The 18,875-nt window shown below is 39.2% G+C and overlaps 26 non-coding genes across 26 annotated transcripts; all 26 read right to left on the bottom strand.

Moving 5' to 3' along the window:
* Positions 1–277: 277 nt before the first annotated feature.
* On the bottom strand, positions 278–350 carry TRNAT-AGU (transfer RNA threonine (anticodon AGU)). Its single transcript has one exon. It is a non-coding gene; the product is annotated as a tRNA-Thr (tRNA).
* Positions 351–1,373: 1,023 nt separating this feature from the next.
* On the bottom strand, positions 1,374–1,446 carry TRNAT-UGU (transfer RNA threonine (anticodon UGU)). Its single transcript has one exon. It is a non-coding gene; the product is annotated as a tRNA-Thr (tRNA).
* A 578-nt stretch (positions 1,447–2,024) lies between these two features.
* Positions 2,025–2,097, bottom strand: TRNAT-UGU (transfer RNA threonine (anticodon UGU)). Its single transcript has one exon. It is a non-coding gene; the product is annotated as a tRNA-Thr (tRNA).
* A 1,021-nt stretch (positions 2,098–3,118) lies between these two features.
* Positions 3,119–3,191, bottom strand: TRNAT-UGU (transfer RNA threonine (anticodon UGU)). Its single transcript has one exon. It is a non-coding gene; the product is annotated as a tRNA-Thr (tRNA).
* An 817-nt stretch (positions 3,192–4,008) lies between these two features.
* Positions 4,009–4,081, bottom strand: TRNAT-UGU (transfer RNA threonine (anticodon UGU)). The gene has a single exon. It is a non-coding gene; the product is annotated as a tRNA-Thr (tRNA).
* A 133-nt stretch (positions 4,082–4,214) lies between these two features.
* Positions 4,215–4,287, bottom strand: TRNAT-AGU (transfer RNA threonine (anticodon AGU)). Its single transcript has one exon. It is a non-coding gene; the product is annotated as a tRNA-Thr (tRNA).
* A 576-nt stretch (positions 4,288–4,863) lies between these two features.
* TRNAT-UGU (transfer RNA threonine (anticodon UGU)) lies at positions 4,864–4,936 on the bottom strand. The gene has a single exon. It is a non-coding gene; the product is annotated as a tRNA-Thr (tRNA).
* A 133-nt stretch (positions 4,937–5,069) lies between these two features.
* On the bottom strand, positions 5,070–5,142 carry TRNAT-AGU (transfer RNA threonine (anticodon AGU)). Its single transcript has one exon. It is a non-coding gene; the product is annotated as a tRNA-Thr (tRNA).
* A 405-nt stretch (positions 5,143–5,547) lies between these two features.
* On the bottom strand, positions 5,548–5,620 carry TRNAT-UGU (transfer RNA threonine (anticodon UGU)). The gene has a single exon. It is a non-coding gene; the product is annotated as a tRNA-Thr (tRNA).
* Positions 5,621–5,753: 133 nt separating this feature from the next.
* Positions 5,754–5,826, bottom strand: TRNAT-AGU (transfer RNA threonine (anticodon AGU)). Its single transcript has one exon. It is a non-coding gene; the product is annotated as a tRNA-Thr (tRNA).
* Positions 5,827–11,810: 5,984 nt separating this feature from the next.
* On the bottom strand, positions 11,811–11,883 carry TRNAT-AGU (transfer RNA threonine (anticodon AGU)). Its single transcript has one exon. It is a non-coding gene; the product is annotated as a tRNA-Thr (tRNA).
* A 133-nt stretch (positions 11,884–12,016) lies between these two features.
* Positions 12,017–12,089, bottom strand: TRNAT-UGU (transfer RNA threonine (anticodon UGU)). Its single transcript has one exon. It is a non-coding gene; the product is annotated as a tRNA-Thr (tRNA).
* A 372-nt stretch (positions 12,090–12,461) lies between these two features.
* On the bottom strand, positions 12,462–12,534 carry TRNAT-UGU (transfer RNA threonine (anticodon UGU)). Its single transcript has one exon. It is a non-coding gene; the product is annotated as a tRNA-Thr (tRNA).
* A 133-nt stretch (positions 12,535–12,667) lies between these two features.
* Positions 12,668–12,740, bottom strand: TRNAT-AGU (transfer RNA threonine (anticodon AGU)). Its single transcript has one exon. It is a non-coding gene; the product is annotated as a tRNA-Thr (tRNA).
* Positions 12,741–13,145: 405 nt separating this feature from the next.
* On the bottom strand, positions 13,146–13,218 carry TRNAT-UGU (transfer RNA threonine (anticodon UGU)). The gene has a single exon. It is a non-coding gene; the product is annotated as a tRNA-Thr (tRNA).
* Positions 13,219–14,002: 784 nt separating this feature from the next.
* TRNAT-AGU (transfer RNA threonine (anticodon AGU)) lies at positions 14,003–14,075 on the bottom strand. The gene has a single exon. It is a non-coding gene; the product is annotated as a tRNA-Thr (tRNA).
* Positions 14,076–14,208: 133 nt separating this feature from the next.
* Positions 14,209–14,281, bottom strand: TRNAS-AGA (transfer RNA serine (anticodon AGA)). Its single transcript has one exon. It is a non-coding gene; the product is annotated as a tRNA-Ser (tRNA).
* A 166-nt stretch (positions 14,282–14,447) lies between these two features.
* TRNAT-UGU (transfer RNA threonine (anticodon UGU)) lies at positions 14,448–14,520 on the bottom strand. The gene has a single exon. It is a non-coding gene; the product is annotated as a tRNA-Thr (tRNA).
* A 133-nt stretch (positions 14,521–14,653) lies between these two features.
* On the bottom strand, positions 14,654–14,726 carry TRNAT-AGU (transfer RNA threonine (anticodon AGU)). The gene has a single exon. It is a non-coding gene; the product is annotated as a tRNA-Thr (tRNA).
* A 133-nt stretch (positions 14,727–14,859) lies between these two features.
* Positions 14,860–14,932, bottom strand: TRNAT-AGU (transfer RNA threonine (anticodon AGU)). The gene has a single exon. It is a non-coding gene; the product is annotated as a tRNA-Thr (tRNA).
* A 166-nt stretch (positions 14,933–15,098) lies between these two features.
* TRNAT-UGU (transfer RNA threonine (anticodon UGU)) lies at positions 15,099–15,171 on the bottom strand. Its single transcript has one exon. It is a non-coding gene; the product is annotated as a tRNA-Thr (tRNA).
* A 372-nt stretch (positions 15,172–15,543) lies between these two features.
* Positions 15,544–15,616, bottom strand: TRNAT-UGU (transfer RNA threonine (anticodon UGU)). The gene has a single exon. It is a non-coding gene; the product is annotated as a tRNA-Thr (tRNA).
* Positions 15,617–16,194: 578 nt separating this feature from the next.
* On the bottom strand, positions 16,195–16,267 carry TRNAT-UGU (transfer RNA threonine (anticodon UGU)). The gene has a single exon. It is a non-coding gene; the product is annotated as a tRNA-Thr (tRNA).
* Positions 16,268–17,908: 1,641 nt separating this feature from the next.
* TRNAT-UGU (transfer RNA threonine (anticodon UGU)) lies at positions 17,909–17,981 on the bottom strand. The gene has a single exon. It is a non-coding gene; the product is annotated as a tRNA-Thr (tRNA).
* A 133-nt stretch (positions 17,982–18,114) lies between these two features.
* On the bottom strand, positions 18,115–18,187 carry TRNAT-AGU (transfer RNA threonine (anticodon AGU)). Its single transcript has one exon. It is a non-coding gene; the product is annotated as a tRNA-Thr (tRNA).
* Positions 18,188–18,526: 339 nt separating this feature from the next.
* Positions 18,527–18,599, bottom strand: TRNAT-AGU (transfer RNA threonine (anticodon AGU)). Its single transcript has one exon. It is a non-coding gene; the product is annotated as a tRNA-Thr (tRNA).
* Positions 18,600–18,875: the final 276 nt, after the last annotated feature.

Below are 18,875 nucleotides of genomic sequence, written 5' to 3' on the forward strand. Positions count from 1 at the left end.
TAAATCAACTATTATTTTTAATTTTTCAAAATTTAATAGCTTCGAAATCTAGTTCAAGTAATATAACAGCATGGCTCCGACGAGAATCGAACACATGATCTCCTGTTTACACGACTGGCGCTTTAACCACTAAGCCACGGAGCCCTTGCTTTGAAGCGATATGAATGCAGAATATTTCAGTAAATTAACTAAATTATCTCATGGGAACTTTTGCCCTATTATTTTAATTTTTCAAAACTATATAGCTACGAAATCTAGTTCAAGTAACATAACAGCGAGGCTCCGACGAGAATCGAACTCATGATCTCCTGTTTACTAGACAGGCGCTTTAACCACTAAGCCACGGAGCCCTTGATTTGAAGCGACATGAATGCTGAATATTCCAGTAATTTAACTAAATTAACTCATCGGAATTTTTACCCTATTGTTTTAATTTTTCAAAATTTAATAGCTACGAAATCTAGTTCAAGTAACATAACAGCAATTTTCCGACGAGAATCGAACTCATGATCTCCTTTTTACTAGACAGGCGCTTTAACCACTAAGCCACGGAGCCCTTGCTTTGAAGCGACATGAATGCTGAATATTCCAGTAATTTAATTAAATTAACTCATCGGAATTTTTACCCTATTGTTTTAATTTTTCAAAATTTAATAGCTACGAAATCTTGGTTAAGTAACATAACAGCAAGGCTCCGACGAGTATCGAACTCATGATCTCTCTTTTACTAGACAGGCGCTTTAACCACTAAGCCACGGAGCCCTTGCTTTGAAGCGATATGAATGCTGAATATTCCAGTAATTTAACTAAATTAACTCATCGGAATTTTTACCCTATTGTTTCAATTTTTCAAAATTTAACAGCTACGAAATCTAGGTCAAGTAACATAACTGGCAGGCTCCGACGAGAATCGAACTCATGATCTCCTGTTTACTAGACAGGCGCATTAACCCTTAAGCCACGGAGCCCTTGCTTTGAAGCGATATGAATGCTGAATATTTCAGTAAATTAACTAAATTATCACATCGGAACTTATACACTATTGTTTGCTTATATGCATATCTAAATCAACTATTATTTTTAATTTTTCAAAATTTAATAGCTTCGAAATCTAGATCAAGTAATATAACAGCAAGGCCCCGTAGAGAATCGAACACATGATCTCCTGTTTACAAGACTGGCGCTTTAACCACTAAACCACGGAGCCCTTGCTTTGAAGCGATATGAATGCAGAATATTTCAGTAAATTAACTAAATTATCTCATGGGAACTTTTACACTATTGTTTGCATATATGCATATCTAAATCAACTATTATTTTTAATTTTTAAAAATTTAATAGCTTCGAAATCTAGTTCAACTAATATAACAGCAAGGCTCCGACGAGAATCGAACACATGATCTCCTGTTTACAAGACTGGCGCTTTAACCACTAAGCCACGGAGCCCTTGCTTTGAAGCGAAATGAATGCAGGATATTTCAGTAAATTAACTAAATTATCTCTTGGGAACTTTTGCCCTATTATTTTAATTTTTCAAAATTATATAGCTACGAAATCTAGTTCAAGTAACATAACAGCGAGGCTCCGACGAGAATCGAACACATGATCTCCTGTTTACTAGACAGGCGCTTTAACCACTAAGCCACGGAGCCCTTGCTTTGAAGCTACATGAATGCTGAATATTCCAGTAATTTAACTAAATTAACTAATCGGAATTTTTACCCTATTGTTTTAATTTTTCAAAATTTAATAGCTAAGAAATCTAGGTCAAGTAACATAACAGCCAGGCTCCGACGAGAATCGAACTCATGATCTCCTGTTTACTAGACAGGCGCATTAACCACTAAGCCACGGAGCCCTTGCTTTGAAGCGATATGAATGCTGAATATTTCAGTAAATTAACTAAATTATCACATCGGAACTTTTACACTATTGTTTGCTTATATGCATATCTAAATCAACTATTATTTTTAATTTTTCAAAATTTAATAGCTTCGAAATCTAGTTCAAGTAATATAACAGCGAGGCTCCGACGAGAATCGAACTCATGATCTCCTGTTTACAAGACAGGCGCTTTAACCACTAAGCCACGGAGCCCTTGGTTTGAAGCGATATGAATGCAGAATATTTCAGTAAATTAACTAAATTATCTCATGGGACCTTTTGCCCTATTATTTTAATTTTTCAAAATTTAATAGCTTTGAAATCTAGTTCAAGTAATATAACAGCAAGGCTCCGACGAGAATCGAACACATGATCGCCTGTTTACAAGACTGGCGTTTTAACCACTAAGCCACGGAGCCCTTGCTTTGAAGCGATATGAATGCAGAATATTTCAGTAAATTAACTAAATTATCTCTTGGAACTTTTACACTATTGTTTGCATATATGCATATCTAAATCAACAATTATTTTTATTTTTTCAAAATTTAATAGCTTCGAAATCTAGTTCAACTAATATAAGAGCAAGGCTCCGACGACAATCGAACACATGATCTCCTGTTTACAAGACTGGCGCTTTAATCACTAAGCCACGGAACCCTTGCTTTGAAGCGATATGAATGCAGGATATTTCAGTAAATTAACTAAATTATCTCTTGGGAACTTTTGCCCTATTATTTTAATTTTTCAAAATTATATAGCTACGAAATCTAGTTCAAGTAACATAACAGCGAGGCTCCGACGAGAATCGAACTCATGATCTCCTGTTTACTAAACAGGAGCTTTAACCACTAAGCCATGGACCCTTGCTTTGAAGCGACATGAATGCTGAATATTCCAGTAATTTAACTAAATTAACTCATCGGAATTTTTACCCTATTGTTTTAATTTTTCAAAATTTAATAGCTACGAAATCTATGTCAAGTAACATAACAGCCAGGCTCCGACGAGAATCGAACTCATGATCTCCTGTTTACTAGACAGGCGCATTAACCCTTAAGCCACGGAGCCCTTGCTTTGAAGCGATATGAATGCTGAATATTTCAGTAAATTAACTAAATTATCACATCGGAACTTATACACTATTGTTTGCTTATATGCATATCTAAATCAACTATTATTTTTAATTTTTCAAAATTTAATAGCTTCGAAATCTAGTTCAAGAAATATAACAGCGAGGCTCCGACGAGAATCGAACTCATGATCTCCTGTTTACAAGACAGGCGCTTTAACCACTAAGCCACGGAGCCCTTGGTTTGAAGCGATATGAATGCAGAATATTTCAGTAAATTAACTAAATTATCTCATGGGAACTTTTACACTATTGTTTGCATATATGCATATCTAAATCAACTATTATTTTTAATTTTTAAAAATTTAATAGCTTCGAAATCTAGTTCAACTAATATAACAGCAAGGCTCCGACGAGAATCGAACACATGATGTCCTGTTTACAAGACTGGCGCTTTAACCACTAAGCCACGGAGCCCTTGCTTTGAAGCGAAATGAATGCAGGATATTTCAGTAAATTAACTAAATTATCTCTTGGGAACTTTTGCCCTATTATTTTAATTTTTCAAAATTATATAGCTACGAAATCTAGTTCAAGTAACATAACAGCGAGGCTCCGACGAGAATCGAACACATGATCTCCTGTTTACTAGACAGGCGCTTTAACCACTAAGCCACGGAGCCCTTGCTTTGAAGCTACATGAATGCTGAATATTCCAGTAATTTAACTAAATTAACTAATCGGAATTTTTACCCTATTGTTTTAATTTTTCAAAATTTAATAGCTAAGAAATCTAGGTCAAGTAACATAACAGCCAGGCTCCGACGAGAATCGAACTCATGATCTCCTGTTTACTAGACAGGCGCATTAACCACTAAGCCACGGAGCCCTTGGTTTGAAGCGATATGAATGCAGAATATTTCAGTAAATTAACTAAATTATCTCATGGGAACTTTTGCACTATTGTTTGCTTATGTGCATATCTAAATAAACTATTATTTTTAATTTTTCAAAATTTAATAGCTTCGAAATCTAGTTCAAGTAATATAACAGCGAGGCTCCGACGAGAATCGAACTCATGATCTCCTGTTTACAAGACAGGCGCTTTAACCACTAAGCCACGGAGCCCTTGGTTTGAAGCGATATGAATTCAGAATATTTCAGTAAATTAACTAAATTATCTCATGGGAACTTTTGCCCTATTATTTTAATTTTTCAAAATTTTATAGCTACGCAATCTAGATCAGGTAACATAACAGCAAGGCTCCGACGAGAATCGAACTCATGATCTCCTGTTTACTAGACAGGCGCTTTAACCACTAAGCCACGGAGCCCTTTCTTTGAAGCGATATGAATGCTGAATATTTCAGTAAATTAACTAAATTATCTCATGGGAACTTTTGCCCTATTATTTTAATTTTTCAAAATTATATAGCTACGAAATCTAGTTCAAGTAACATAACAGCGAGGCTCCGACGAGAATCGAACTCATGATCTCCTGTTTACTAGAGAGGAGCTTTAACCACTAAGCCATGGACCCTTGCTTTGAAGCGACATGAATGCTGAATATTCCAGTAATTTAACTAAATTAACTCATCGGAATTTTTACCCTATTGTTTTAATTTTTCAAAATTTAATAGCTACGAAATCTAGGTCAAGTAACATAACAGCCAGGCTCCGACGAGAATCGAACTCAGATCTCCTGTTTACTAGACAGGCGCATTAACCCTTAAGCCACGGAGCCCTTGCTTTGAAGCGATATGAATGCTGAATATTTCAGTAAATTAACTAAATTATCACATCGGAACTTATACACTATTGTTTGCTTATATGCATATCTAAATCAACTATTATTTTTAATTTTTCAAAATTTGATAGCTTCGAAATCTAGTTCAAGAAATATAACAGCGAGGCTCCGACGAGAATCGAACTCATGATCTCCTGTTTACAAGACAGGCGCTTTAACCACTAAGCCACGGAGCCCTTGGTTTGAAGCGATATGAATGCAGAATATTTCAGTAAATTAACTAAATTATCTCTTGGGAACTTTTGCCCTATTATTTTAAGTTTTCAAAATTATATAGCTACGAAATCTAGTTCAAGTAACATAACAGCGAGGCTCCGACGAGAATCGAACTCATGATCTCCTGTTTACTAGACAGGCGCTTTAACCACTAAGCCACGGAGCCCTTGCTTTGAAGCGATATGAATGCTGAATATTTCAGTAAATTAACTAAATTATCTCATGGGAACTTTTACACTATTGTTTGCCTATATGCATATCTAAATCAACTATAATTTTTAATTTTTCAAAATTTCATAGCTTCGAAATCTAGTTCAAGTAATATAACAACAAGGCTCCGACGAGAATCGAACACATGATCTCCTGTTTACAAGACTGGCACTTTAACCACTAAGCCACGGAGCCCTTGATTTGAAGCGATATGAATGCAGAATATTTCAGTAAATTAACTAAATTATCTCATGGGAACTTTTACACTATTGTTTGCATATATGCATATCTAAATAAACTATTATTTTTAATTTTTCAAAATTTAATAGCTTCGAAATCTAGTTCAAGTAATATAACAGCGAGGCTCCGACGAGAATCGAACTCATGATCTCCTGTTTACAAGACAGGCGCTTTAACCACTAAGCCACGGAGCCCTTGGTTTGAAGCGATATGAATGCAGAATATTTCAGTAAATTAACTAAATTATCTCATGGGAACTTTTGCCCTATTATTTTAATTTTTCAAAATTTTATAGCTACGAAATCTAGATCAGGTAACATAACAGCAAGGCTCCGACGAGAATAGAACTCATGATCTCCTGTTTACTAGACAGGCGCTTTAACCACTAAGCCACGGAGCCCTAGCTTTGAAGCGATATGAATGCTGAATATTTCAGTAAATTAACTAAATTATCTCATGGGAACTTTTACACTATTGTTTGCATATATGCGTATCTAAATCAACTAAAATTTTTAATTTTTCAAAATTTAATAGCTTCGAAATCTAGTTCAAGAAATATAACAGCGAGGCTCCGACGAGAATCGAACTCATGATCTCCTGTTTACAAGACAGGCGCTTTTTTTTTTTTTTTATTAAAAGCATCGAAAGCATTACAATGGAATATGTAAGTGGTTATAACGGTTAAATTGAATTAAAAAATGATTAAGTTACAGCATTAATTCCTGGAGTTAACTATACAATATTAAAACAACATCTGCAACCTTTTTACGGTAGTAGCTAAGTTAGAAAACTTGTTACGATGCAATAATAATGCAATATATTTGTGGGCAAAGGAACGTACCCTGGCAAGCAAAACTGGAACACTGAAAGGCAGGACGATTCCAAGGCCCGCTTTTACAACCAATTGACAACGATATTTCCATAGTACATACTTAACAATACTAATTAACAACAAGGCAGCCTGCCAAAATAAGAGAGGTTTATCGTTCGAAGACGCGTAACAATGAAAAATTACTAAGTTATATCTGGTACAATCAAATTTAAACTCAGGATCAAAAGTATACACACAAAATGCATTGAAAATTGACTCCCAAAGGGATCGGGACTTTGGACAGGTAAGGAACAAATGGTCAACAGTCTCATCCGCGCCGTGGCAAAAGACGCACGTAGCGTCTGGAACGAGCCCCGCGTGAACAATCCGCGATTTCACCGGTAAGCCTTGGTGGAGGATCTTTAAGTTACAAGTCGATAGCACCGGACCCAGATGGCTGTTCGTGAGGTCCTTGAATTTTACCCGTGGCCGCGGATCGTGTAAAAAAAGATTCCACCTTTGCTCGCCAGAAGATTCGAAGGTAGGGGGCAGGAGTGCGCGGTACAATGAACCAACGGATTCAACCGAGAGCGGACGCGTCGTGCCATCACCCGAGATGAACCGTACCTTAACGCATTGCGGGTCCAGAGGTGGCGCCGGACGCAGGAAGAGGCGTACCCACTCGGGATGCAAACTGGTCTTTATCGCGTCATATAAGCGGTGCAACCGAGGTGGCGGAACCTCCGTGTAGGGATCAGTCAGATAACATTGCTCCGAAATAGCAGCAGGTGGTAAGAAGCCCGGTATGACTCCATAGTGGATATCGCGAAGGGTGCGGAACCCAGCGCGAGCCAGTACTACACGCTCGAGGCCAAAAGTATTAGGCAGCGGTATGCGAGAATTAAAGAAGAGGGATTCTTCAAGAGTGTTGGTTACCGGTGCGACGTTCAAGGTCCGGTTTTGCAAACACGACCACCAACTGCGCAATATTTCGCCATAACGAGGCGGCGTGGCAGCGAGGCACCTTTGTCGAAATGGTAAGCGAAAGGCGTGGTACCAAGGAATAAGCCCACCTCCATATTCCTTGAGCAGTAAGATATGAATGGCCCGATCGTAAGGGGGCAACTCGTCCAATAGGAGACCATATGCCTCATGCAGACGGAAGGCTTGACATTTGAGAGCAACATCCACCAGGCCAAAGCCCCCCTCGGACCTGGGACGTGTAAGAGTAACGTAGTCAATAGCGTGGTAAGTTGAGCCCCAAATAAACTCCACAAATAGTTTCTTCAATTCGGATAGGAAGGACGCAGGGCAAGGAAGAACCCTCGCCAAATGCCAAAGTTTTGAAGCGACAAGACAGTTGAGGATAAGTATCTTGCCTATAACGGTCAACTGGCGGCGTTTCCAGGCACGAAGGATCGATATAAACCCAGGGAGTTTATCATCCCAATTCAGGGAATTCGACAAGGTCACATAGTGGGTTAAATGAACCCCTAGAAACTTACGGGGATAAGATGACACCGTCACCCCGGAAATGTTGGTCGCCGCGTTAGTAGCCCAGGAGCCAATCCATTGGCCAGAACTCTTTTCAAGGTTTATTTTGGCACCGGAAGCCAGGCCATACTCCTCATAACGCCGAACGACGTGCGATATTGCGGTCGTAGATGCCAATAGCAAAGTGTTATCGTCAACGTGTTGAAACAATACTGGGCTAGCAGTATTTTTAATCCGGATGCGGTCAATACTTGGGCACTGATCGAGAGCTAAGCAAAGGGGTTCCGTGGAAAAAGCATACAGCAACGGGCTCAGCGGACAGCCTTGACGAACGGATCGACCCAGTCTGAAGAAGTCGGTGAGAAAGCCATTAACTTTGATAGTGGTACTGCTGCTGGTGAGAAAAATCTCCATCCATTTCAGAAACACAGGGCCAAAACCAAACGAGGCAAGTGTGCGAAGCAGAAAAGTCCAGTCCACACAATCAAACGCTTTGGTCAGGTCCATCTTCAATAGTATACCGGGCTGGTTGTTCAGATGTAAGTAAGACATCACATCGCTCACGTACCGAGTCGTCGTGGACACGTCGCGCCCACGAATAGCGCCCGTTTGACAAGGGGAAATGACGGACGGCGCGATCAACGAGAGTCGAGAGGCAAACACCTTTGCAATGAGCTTTCGATCCGTATTTAAGAGCGTAATCGGCCTCCAATTACGAAGAAGCGACGGGTCCCCCTCCTTCGGCAATAAAACCACCATACCCTGCATCATGGACCGGGGTAGCCGACCCGTGGTATGGATTTCAATCAAAAGGCGCAAGAATTCGTCCTTAATCAGTGGTAAGACGAACCGCCAAAACCGGACGGTGAGCCCATCCGTGCCAGGGCTACGACCAACGGCCATCGCGCGTAAGGCGGCGGTAAGGTCGGGCCACGTAACAGGGCCGTCGCACAGATCCCTGTCGGCAGGTGTCAGCCGGTCCTTGACGAAGGACGTAAAGTGATCCGTAACTGAATCATCGGTCGGAGCCCGCCGGTAGAGATCACTAAAATAGCGGAAGACTTCGCCCCGCACTCGGAGGCTATCGTCGAGGGTGGTACCGTCTTCCAACTGAAGATGCTTCAGGCTCCGCCTGGATTGGCGGTGCCGTTCCAAACTAAGAAAGTACCCGGAAGGTTGTTCACCCAAATCCTGCCACGCCAAATTTGAACGGACGACCGCACCCTGCAACTCATGTAAGTCATAGTCCCGTATAGCAGTCTGAACGTCAAGCAATGCCTTCTCGAGATGAACCGCGGGAGTCTGTATTAACTGGTCCGAGAGAGACGCGAACCGAGAGGCCAACGTCGCGCGAGTCTGCCGCCGATCGCGGGCACGCGATTTACCATAAAAAATAGCATAGTCACGTAGTCGAGTCTTCAAAGTTTCATACCAAAGGAAAATGTCATCGCGGCATTCCGGCGTAGACCGACTGCGAGCGATGACGCGCTTTACGGCTGTCGCGAAAACGGCTTCGTCCAGTAAGGAGTCATTAAAAGACCAAGTCCCCGGACCGCGAATGACGCCCTCGAAATCCATGTGAGTGATGACCATGGCATGATCGGAAAGAGGACAAGGTCGGATAAGGGAATGACGGACATTATGGGAGTCAAAATTGCGAACAAAAATGTAGTCAATGCGAGAACGAATAAATTTACCAAAGACAAAACCCGAGCGCGTAAATTCACAATTATTAGCATGTTTTAGTCGGTAAGTGTCAATCAAACTTAGGCTATCCTTAAAAACTTGAACGTTAGTAGGCCGAAAACCAGAGGACCCCACCCCCGAGGGCGAACGGTCCAGGTGACGATTACAAATATCATTAAGATCCCCCGCAAACACGACTCTACCGTCCGGGAAAGAATTTCTGATATCACCAAAAAACTGAACCCGATCACCCTCGGCGTTGGGGGCGTAAACATTAAAAAAAGACGTTCTTACATCAAAAAACTCGGTAGTGACTAATAAAGCCCGACCGGAAATAATTTGAGAAACATTCAAGACCCGTATAGGTAATTTTTTAGGAAACAAGATAGCGACCCCCCGAAAGCCACTCACTAGATCATGAGAAAAAAACAATTGACCAAAAAATAACAATTTAAAGGCAGCGACATGCGACGCATTCCAATGCGTTTCTTGTAAAAAAACAATGTCCATGTCCTTAATGAATTCGACTAATAAAGCCATCTTACCAACGTCGCGTAAACCATGAACATTTAAAGTACCTATTTTGACAACCATGCACCCTACTTTGTCTGTGAAGGGTCCGGCGGTTTATTCGGAGTAAACCCACGAGCGTTGGCCAGATTCGGATTCTGTTTCCTTAGGAACTGGGGACGTTTCTGTGACAAGTCAGGGGTGGAACCAAGAGGATGTTTAGTCCCCCGATTGCCTCCCCCCACTGACTCAAAAGGGTTAACTTCCGCATCGGGGTCACCGTCGACGAGCATATCCTCACTAGAACTGAGATTCTGGCCATGATGGCCAGAAATGGCACCGGTGTCGTTAGGAATCTCCGCTTCAGCAACGCCATCGGACATGGGAACAGGGGGCAAGCCTGCCCCATCGCGGACAGGAGAGACTTCGGACTGGGGCACGACATCACGTTCAGAACCGATAGCGACCTGACCCAACTTCTCTGGGCAGTCACGGGCAAGATGACTTGTGTCTCACACCGACGACAAACATTACGCGGACAACTTTTGTAAATGTGACCTTCAGCGAGACACCCGTTACAAACCCGATTTTGCGCCTCATGGCGAACGCGATAAAATGTTTCGCGCCCGAGAACATCCGCGATTTTCAAGCCGTACGGAAGTGATGAAACCCCCTCGGGTAAAACCACGCGTACGCAACAATCACCAAGATACAATCCTTCAAATTTACGCCAAACGACCTCCCCCTTGATTTTGCAACCAAGGGAGACCAATTTCTCAACCACGGCATCATCGGACACGAATTCAGGCAACCCATGTATTTTAATAATTACCGATCTCGAGACGACTGATTCAGCAGGACACAGGACATCCATGATTTCAACCCCAGCTTTGACACACTATTCAGCATCTTCCTCCGACAAAAACGTAATAAAGTAACCTCCAGTACCAGGAACCACAGACGAAATGGCATCAAGACCAAATGATTTTTTAACGGCAGCAACAACAACAGCAGTGGTTTGCACCATACAAACAACGAAGACGCTTCGTCGAAGCGCCTCCATGATGGAGGACTCCCCGAAGGAAACCCTCGAGACCGAGGCTTCGCGGGCGAAAGCCGAAGTCCGTAAAATCAATAACAGTTAACAAAATAAGCCGAAAAAACCGACTAACAAGGCGGAGAAAGGACCGCCGAAAAAGGAAACCGTAAAACGCAACAAACACGGAGAGCGAAAAGAAACAACCGCACTCCGCGAAAGCAAACAACGATCCAAGACAGGCGCTTTAACCACTAAGCCACGGAGCCCTTGGTTTGAAGCGATATGAATGCAGAATATTTCAGTAAATTAACTAAATTATCTCTTGGGAACTTTTGCCCTATTATTTTAAGTTTTCAAAATTATATAGCTACGAAATCTAGTTCAAGTAACATAACAGCGAGGCGCCGACGAGAATCGAACTCATGATCTCCTGTTTACTAGACAGGCGCATTAACCACTAAGCCACGGAGCCCTTGCTTTGAAGCGATATGAATGCTGAATATTTCAGTAAATTAACTAAATTATCACATCGGAGCTTTTACACTATTGTTTGCTTATATGCATATCTAAATCAACTATTATTTTTAATTTTTCAAAATTTAATAGCTTCGAAATCTAGTTCAAGTAACATAACAGCAAGGCTCCGACGAGAATCGAACACATGATCTCCTGTTTACAAGACTGGCGCTTTAACCATTAAGCCACGGAGCCCTTGCTTTGTAGCGATATGAATGCAGGATATTTCAGTAAATTAACTAAATTATATCTTGGGAACCTTTGCCCTATTTTTTTAATTTTTCAAAATTATATAGCTACGAAATCTAGTTCAAGTAACATAACAGCGAGGCTCCGACGAGAATCGAACTCATGATCTCCTGTTTACTAGACAGGCGCTTTAACCACTAAGCCACGGAGCCCTTGCTTTGAAGCGACATGAATGCTGAATATTCCAGTAATTTAACTTAATTAACTCCTCGGAATTTTTACCCTATTGTTTTAATTTTTCAAAATTTAATAGCTTCGAAATCTAGTTCAAGTAATATAACAGCAAGGCTCCGACGAGAATCGAACACATGATCTCCTGTTTACAAGACAGAAGCTTTAACCACTAAGCCACGGAGCCCTTGATTTGAAGCGATATGAATGCAGGATATTTCAGTAAATTAACTAAATTATCTCTTGGGAACTTTTGCCCTATTATTTTAATTTTTCAAAATTATTAAGCTACGAAATCTAGGTCAAGTAACATAACAGCCAGGCTCCGACGAGAATCGAACTCATGATCTGCTGTTTACTAGACAGGCGCTTTAACCACTAAGCCACGGAGCCCTTGCTTTGAAGCGATATGAATGCTGAATATTTCAGTAAATTAACAAAATTATCACATCGGAACTTTTACACTATTGTTTGCTTATATGCATATCTAAATCAACTATTATTTTTAATTTTTCAAAATTTAATAGCTTCGAAATCTAGTTCAAGTAATATAACAGCGAGGCTCCGACGAGAATCGAACTCATGATCTTCTGTTTACAAGACAGGCGCTTTAACCACTAAGCCACGGAGCCCTTGGTTTGAAGCGATATGAATGCAGAATATTACAGTAAATTAACTAAATTATCTCATGGGAACTTTGGCCCTATTATTTTAATTTTTCAAAATTATTAAGCTACGAATTCTAGATCAAGTAACATAACAGCGAGGCTCCGACGAGAATCGAACTCATGATCTCCTGTTTACTAGACAGGCGCTTTAACCACTAAGCCACGGAGCCCTTGCTTTGAAGCGATATGAATGCTGAATATTTCAGTAAATTAACTAAATTATCTCATGGGAAATTTTACACTATTGTTTGCATATATGCATATCTAAATCAACTATTATTTTTAATTTTTCAAAATTTAATAGCTTCGAAATCTAGTTCAAGTAACATAACAGCGAGGCGCCGACGAGAATCGAACTCATGATCTCCTGTTTACTAGACAGGCGCATTAACCACTAAGCCACGGAGCCCTTGCTTTGAAGCGATATGAATGCTGAATATTTCAGTAAATTAACTAAATTATCTCATGGGAACTTTTACACTATTGTTTGCATATATGCATATCTAAATCAACTATTATTTTTAATTTTTCAAAATTTAATAGCTTCGAAATCTAGTTCAAGTAATATAACAGCAAGGCTCCGACGAGAATCGAACACATGATCTCCTGTTTACAAGACTGGCGCTTTAACCACTAAGCCACGGAGCCCTTGCTTTGAAGCGATATGAATGCAGAATATTTCAGTAAATTAACTAAATTATCTCATGGGAACTTTTGCCCTATTATTTTAATTTTTCAAAATTATATAGCTACGAAATCTAATTCAAGTAACATAACAGCGAGGCTCCGATGAGAATAGAACTCATGATCTCCTGTTTACTAGACAGGCGCTTTAACCACTAAAACACGGAGCCCTTGCTTTGAAGCGACATGAATGCTGAATATTCCAGTAATTTAACTAAATTAACTCATCGGAATTTTTACCCTATTGTTTTAATTTTTCAAAATTTAATAGCTACGAAATCTAGGTCAAGTAACATAACAGCCAGGCTCCGACGAGAATCGAACTCATGATCTGCTGTTTACTAGACAGGCGCTTTAACCACTAAGCCACGGAGCCCTTGCATTGAAGCGATATGAATGCTGAATATTTCAGTAAAATAACTAAATTATCTCATGGGAACTTTCACACTATTGTTTGCATATATGCATATCTAAACCAACTATTATTTTTAATTTTTCAAAATTTAATAGCTTCGAAATCTAGTTCAAGTAATATAACAGCAAGGCTCCGACGAGAATCGAACACATGATCTCCTGTTTACAAGACTGGCGCTTTAACCACTAACCCACGGAGCCCTTGCCTTGAAGCGATATGAATGCATAATATTTCAGTAAATTAACTAAATTATCTCATGGGAACTTTTGCCCTATTATTTTAATTTTTCAAAATTATATAGCTACGAAATCTAGTTCAAGTAACATAACAGCGAGGCTCCGACGAGAATAGAACTCATGATCTCCTGTTTACTAGACAGGCGCTTTAACCACTAAGCCACGGAGCCCTTGCTTTGAAGCGACATGAATGCTGAATATTCCAGTAATTTAACTAAATTAACTCATCGGAATTTTTACCATATTGTTTTAATTTTTCAAAATTTAATAGCTACGAAATCTAGTTCAAGTAACATAACAGCGAGGCTCCAACGAGAATCGATCTCATGATCTCCTGTTTTCTAGACAGGCGCTTTAACCACTAAGCCACGGAGCCCTTGCTTTGAAGCGACATGAATGCTGAATATTCCAGTAATTTAACTAAATTATCACATCGGAACTTTTACACTATTGTTTGCATATATGCATATCTAAATCAACTATTATTTTTAATTTTTCAAAATTTAATAGCTTCGAAATCTAGTTCAAGTAATATAACAGCAAGGCTCCGACGAGAATCGAACACATGATCTCCTGTTTACAAGACTGGCGCTTTAACCACTAAGCCACGGAGCCCTTGCTTTGAAGCGATATGAATGCAGAATATTTCAGTAAATTAACTAAATTATCTCTTGGGAACTTTTGCCCTATTATTTTAATTTTTCAAAATTATATAGCTACGAAATCTAGTTCAAGTAACATAACAGCGAGCCTCCGACGAGAATCGAACTCATGATCTCCTGTTTACTAGACAGGCGCTTTAACCACTAAGCCACGGAGCCCTTGCTTTGAAGCGACATGAATGCTGAATATTCCAGTAATTTAACTTAATTAACTCCTCGGAATTTTTACCCTATTGTTTTAATTTTTCAAAATTTAATAGCTACGAAATCTAGGTCAAGTAACATAACAGCCAGGCTCCGACGAGAATCGAACTCATGATCTCCTGTTTACTAGACAGGCGCTTTAACCACTAAGCCACGGAGCCCTTGCTTTGAAGCGATATGAATGCTGCATATTTCAGTAAATTAACTAAATTATCTCATGGGAACCTTAACACTATTGTTTGCATATATGCATATCTAAATCAACTATTATTTTTAATTTTTCAAAATTTAATAGCTTCGAAACCTAGTTCAAGTAATATAACAGCAAGGCTCCGACGAGAATCGAACTCATGATGTCCTGTTTACAAGACAGGCACTTTAACCACTAAGCCACGGAGCCCTTGCTTTGAAGCGACATGAATGCTGAATATTCCAGTAATTTAACTTAATTAACTCCTCGGAATTTTTACTTTATTGTTTTAATTTTTCAAAATTTAATAGCTACGAAATCTAGGTCAAGTAACATAACAGCAAGGCTCCGACGAGAATCGAACTCATGATCTACTGTTTACTAGACAGGCGCTTTAACCACTAAGCCACGGAGCACTTGCTTTGAAGCGATATGAATGCTGCATATTTCAGAAAATTAACTAAATTATCTCATGGGAACTTTAACACTATTGTTTGCATATATGCATATCTAAAACAACTATTATTTTTAATTTTTCAAAATTTAATAGCTTCGAAATCTAGTTCAAGTAATATAACAGCAAGGCTCCGATGAGAATCGAACACATGATCTCCTGTTTACAAGACTGGCGCTTTAACCACTAAGCCACGGAGCCCTTGCTTTGAAGCGATATGAATGCAGGATATTTCAGTAAATTAACTAAATTATCTCTTGGGAACTTTTGCCCTATTATTTTAATTTTTCAAAATTATATAGCTACGAAATCTAGTTCAAGTAACATAACAGCGAGGCTCCGACGAGAATTGAACTCATGATCTCCTGTTTACTAGACAGGCGCTTTAACCACTAAGCCAAGGAGCCCTTGCTTTGAAGCGACATGAATGCTGAATATTCCAGTAATTTAACTAAATTAACTCCTCGGAATTTTTACCCTATTGTTTTAATTTTTCAAAATTTAATAGCTACGAAATCTAGGTCAAGTAACATAACAGCCAGGCTCCGACGAGAATCGAACTCATGATCTCCTGTTTACTAGACAGGCGCATTAACCACTAAGCCACGGAGCCCTTGCTTTGAAGCGATATGAATGCTGAATTTTTCAGTAAATTAACTAAATTATCACAACGGAACTTTTACACTATTGTTTGCTTATATGCATATCTAAATCAACTATTATTTTTAATTTTTCAATATTTAATAGCTTCGAAATCTAGTTCAAGTAATATAACAGCGAGGCTCCGACGAGAATCGAACTCATGATCTCCTGTTTACAAGACAGGCGCTTTAACCACTAAGCCACGGAGCCCTTGCTTTGAAGCGATATGAATGCTGAATATTCCAGTAATTTAACTATATTAACTCATCGGAATTTTTACCCTATTGTTTTAATTTTTCTAAATCTAATAGCTAAGAAATCTAGGTCAAGTAACATAACAGCAAGGCTCCGACGAGAATCGAACTCATGATCTCCTGTTTACTAGACACGCGCTTTAACCACTAAGCCACGGAGCCCTTGCTTTGAAGCGATATGAATGCTGCATATTTCAGTAAATTAACTAAATTATCTCATGGGAACTTTAACACTATTGTTTGCATATATGCATATCTAAATCAACTATTATTTTTTATTTTTCAAAATTTAATAGCTTCGAAATCTAGTTCAAGTAATATAACAGCAAGGCTCCGACGAGAATCGAACACATGATCTCCTGTTTACAAGACTGGCACTTTAACCACTAAGCCACGGAGCCCTTGCTTTGAAGCGATATGAATGCAGAATATTTCAGTAAATTAACTAAATTATCTCATGGGAACTTTTGCCCTATTATTTTAATTTTTCAAAATTATATAGCTACGAAATCTAATTCAAGTAACATAACAGCGAGGCTCCGACGAGAATAGAACTCATGATCTCCTGTTTACTAGACAGGCGCTTTAACCACTAAAACACGGAGCCCTTGCTTTGAAGCGACATGAATGCTGAATATTACAGTAATTTAACTAAATTAACTCATCGGAATTTTTACCCTATTGTTTTAATTTTTCAAAATTTAATAGCTACGAAATCTAGTTCAAGTAACATAACAGCGAGGCTCCGACGAGAATCGAATTCATGATCTCCTGTTAACTAGACAGGCGCTTTAACCACTAAGCCACGGAGCTCTTGCTTTGAAGCGACATGAATGCTGAATATTTCAGTAATTTAACTAAATTAACTCATCGGAATTTTTACCCTATTGTTTTAATTTTTCAAAATTTAATAGCTACGAAATCTAGGTCAAGTAACATAACAGCCAGGCTCCGACGAGAATCGAACTCATGATCTCCTGTTTACTAGACAGGCACATTAACCACTAAGCCACGGAGCCCTTGCTTTGAAGCGATATGAATGCAGGATATTTCAGTAAATTAACTAAATTATCTCTTGGGAACTTTTGCCCTATTATTTTAATTTTTCAAAATTATATAGCTACGAAATCTAGTTCAAGTAACATAACAGCGAGGCTCCGACGAGAATCGAACTCATGATCTCCTGTTTACTAGACAGGCGCTTTAACCACTAAGCCAAGGAGCCCTTGCTTTGAAGCGACATGAATGCTGAATATTCCAGTAATTTAACTAAATTAACTCGTCGGAATTTTTACCCTATTGTTTTAATTTTTCAAAATTTAATAGCTACGAAATCTAGGTCAAGTAACATAAAAGCCAGGCTCCGACGAGAATCGAACTCATGATCTCCTGTTTACTAGACAGGCGCATTAACCACTAAGCCACGGAGCCCTTGCTTTGAAGCGATATGAATGCTGAATATTTCAGTAAATTAACTAAATTATCACATCGGAACTTTTACACTATTGTTTGCTTATATGCATATCTAAATCAACTATTATTTTTAATTTTTCAATATTTAATAGCTTCGAAATCTAGTTCAAGTAATATAACAGCGAGGCTCCGACGAGAATCGAACTCATGATCTCCTGTTTACAAGACAGGCGCTTTAACCACTAAGCCACGGAGCCCTTGCTTTGAAGCGATATGAATGCTGAATATTCCAGTAATTTAACTATATTAACTCATCGGAATTTTTACCCTATTGTTTTAATTTTTCTAAATTTAATAGCTAAGAAATCTAGGTCAAGTAACATAACAGCAAGGCTCCGACGAGAATCGAACTCATGATCTCCTGTTTACTAGACAGGCGCTTTAACCACTAAGCCACGGAGCCCTTGCTTTGAAGCGATATGAATGCTGAATATTCCAGTAATTTAACTATATTAACTCATCGGAATTTTTACCCTATTGTTTTAATTTTTCAAAATTTAATAGCTACGAAATCTAGTTCAAGTAACATAACAGCGAGGCTCCGACGAGAATCGAACTCATGATCTCCTGTTAACTAGACAGGCGCTTTAACCACTAAGCCACGGAGCTCTTGCTTTGAAGCGACATGAATGCTGAATATTCCAGTAATTTAACTAAATTAACTCATCGGAATTTTTACCCTATTGTTTTAATTTTTCAAAATTTAATAGCTACGAAATCTAGGTCAAGTAACATAACAGCCAGGCTCCGACGAGAATCGAACTCATGATCTCCTGTTTACTAGACAGGCACTTTAACCACTAAGCCACGGAGCCCTTGCTTTGAAGCGATATGAATGCAGGATATTTCAGTAAATTAACTAAATTATCTCTTGGGAACTTTTGCCCTATCATTTTAATTTTTCCAAATTATATAGCTACGAAATCTAGTTCAAGTAACATAACAGCGAGGCTCCGACGAGAATCGAACTCATGATCTCCTGTTTACTAGACAGGCGCTTTAACCACTAAGCCAAGGAGCCCTTGCTTTGAAGCGACATGAATGCTGAATATTCCAGTAATTTAACTAAATTAACTACTCGGAATTTTTAC

The sequence above is a fragment of the Phalangium opilio genome, unplaced genomic scaffold (assembly GCF_054372755.1).
Source record: "Phalangium opilio isolate 3A_F unplaced genomic scaffold, DU_Popi_V2 ptg000019l_1, whole genome shotgun sequence".
NCBI lineage: Eukaryota > Metazoa > Arthropoda > Arachnida > Opiliones > Phalangiidae > Phalangium > Phalangium opilio.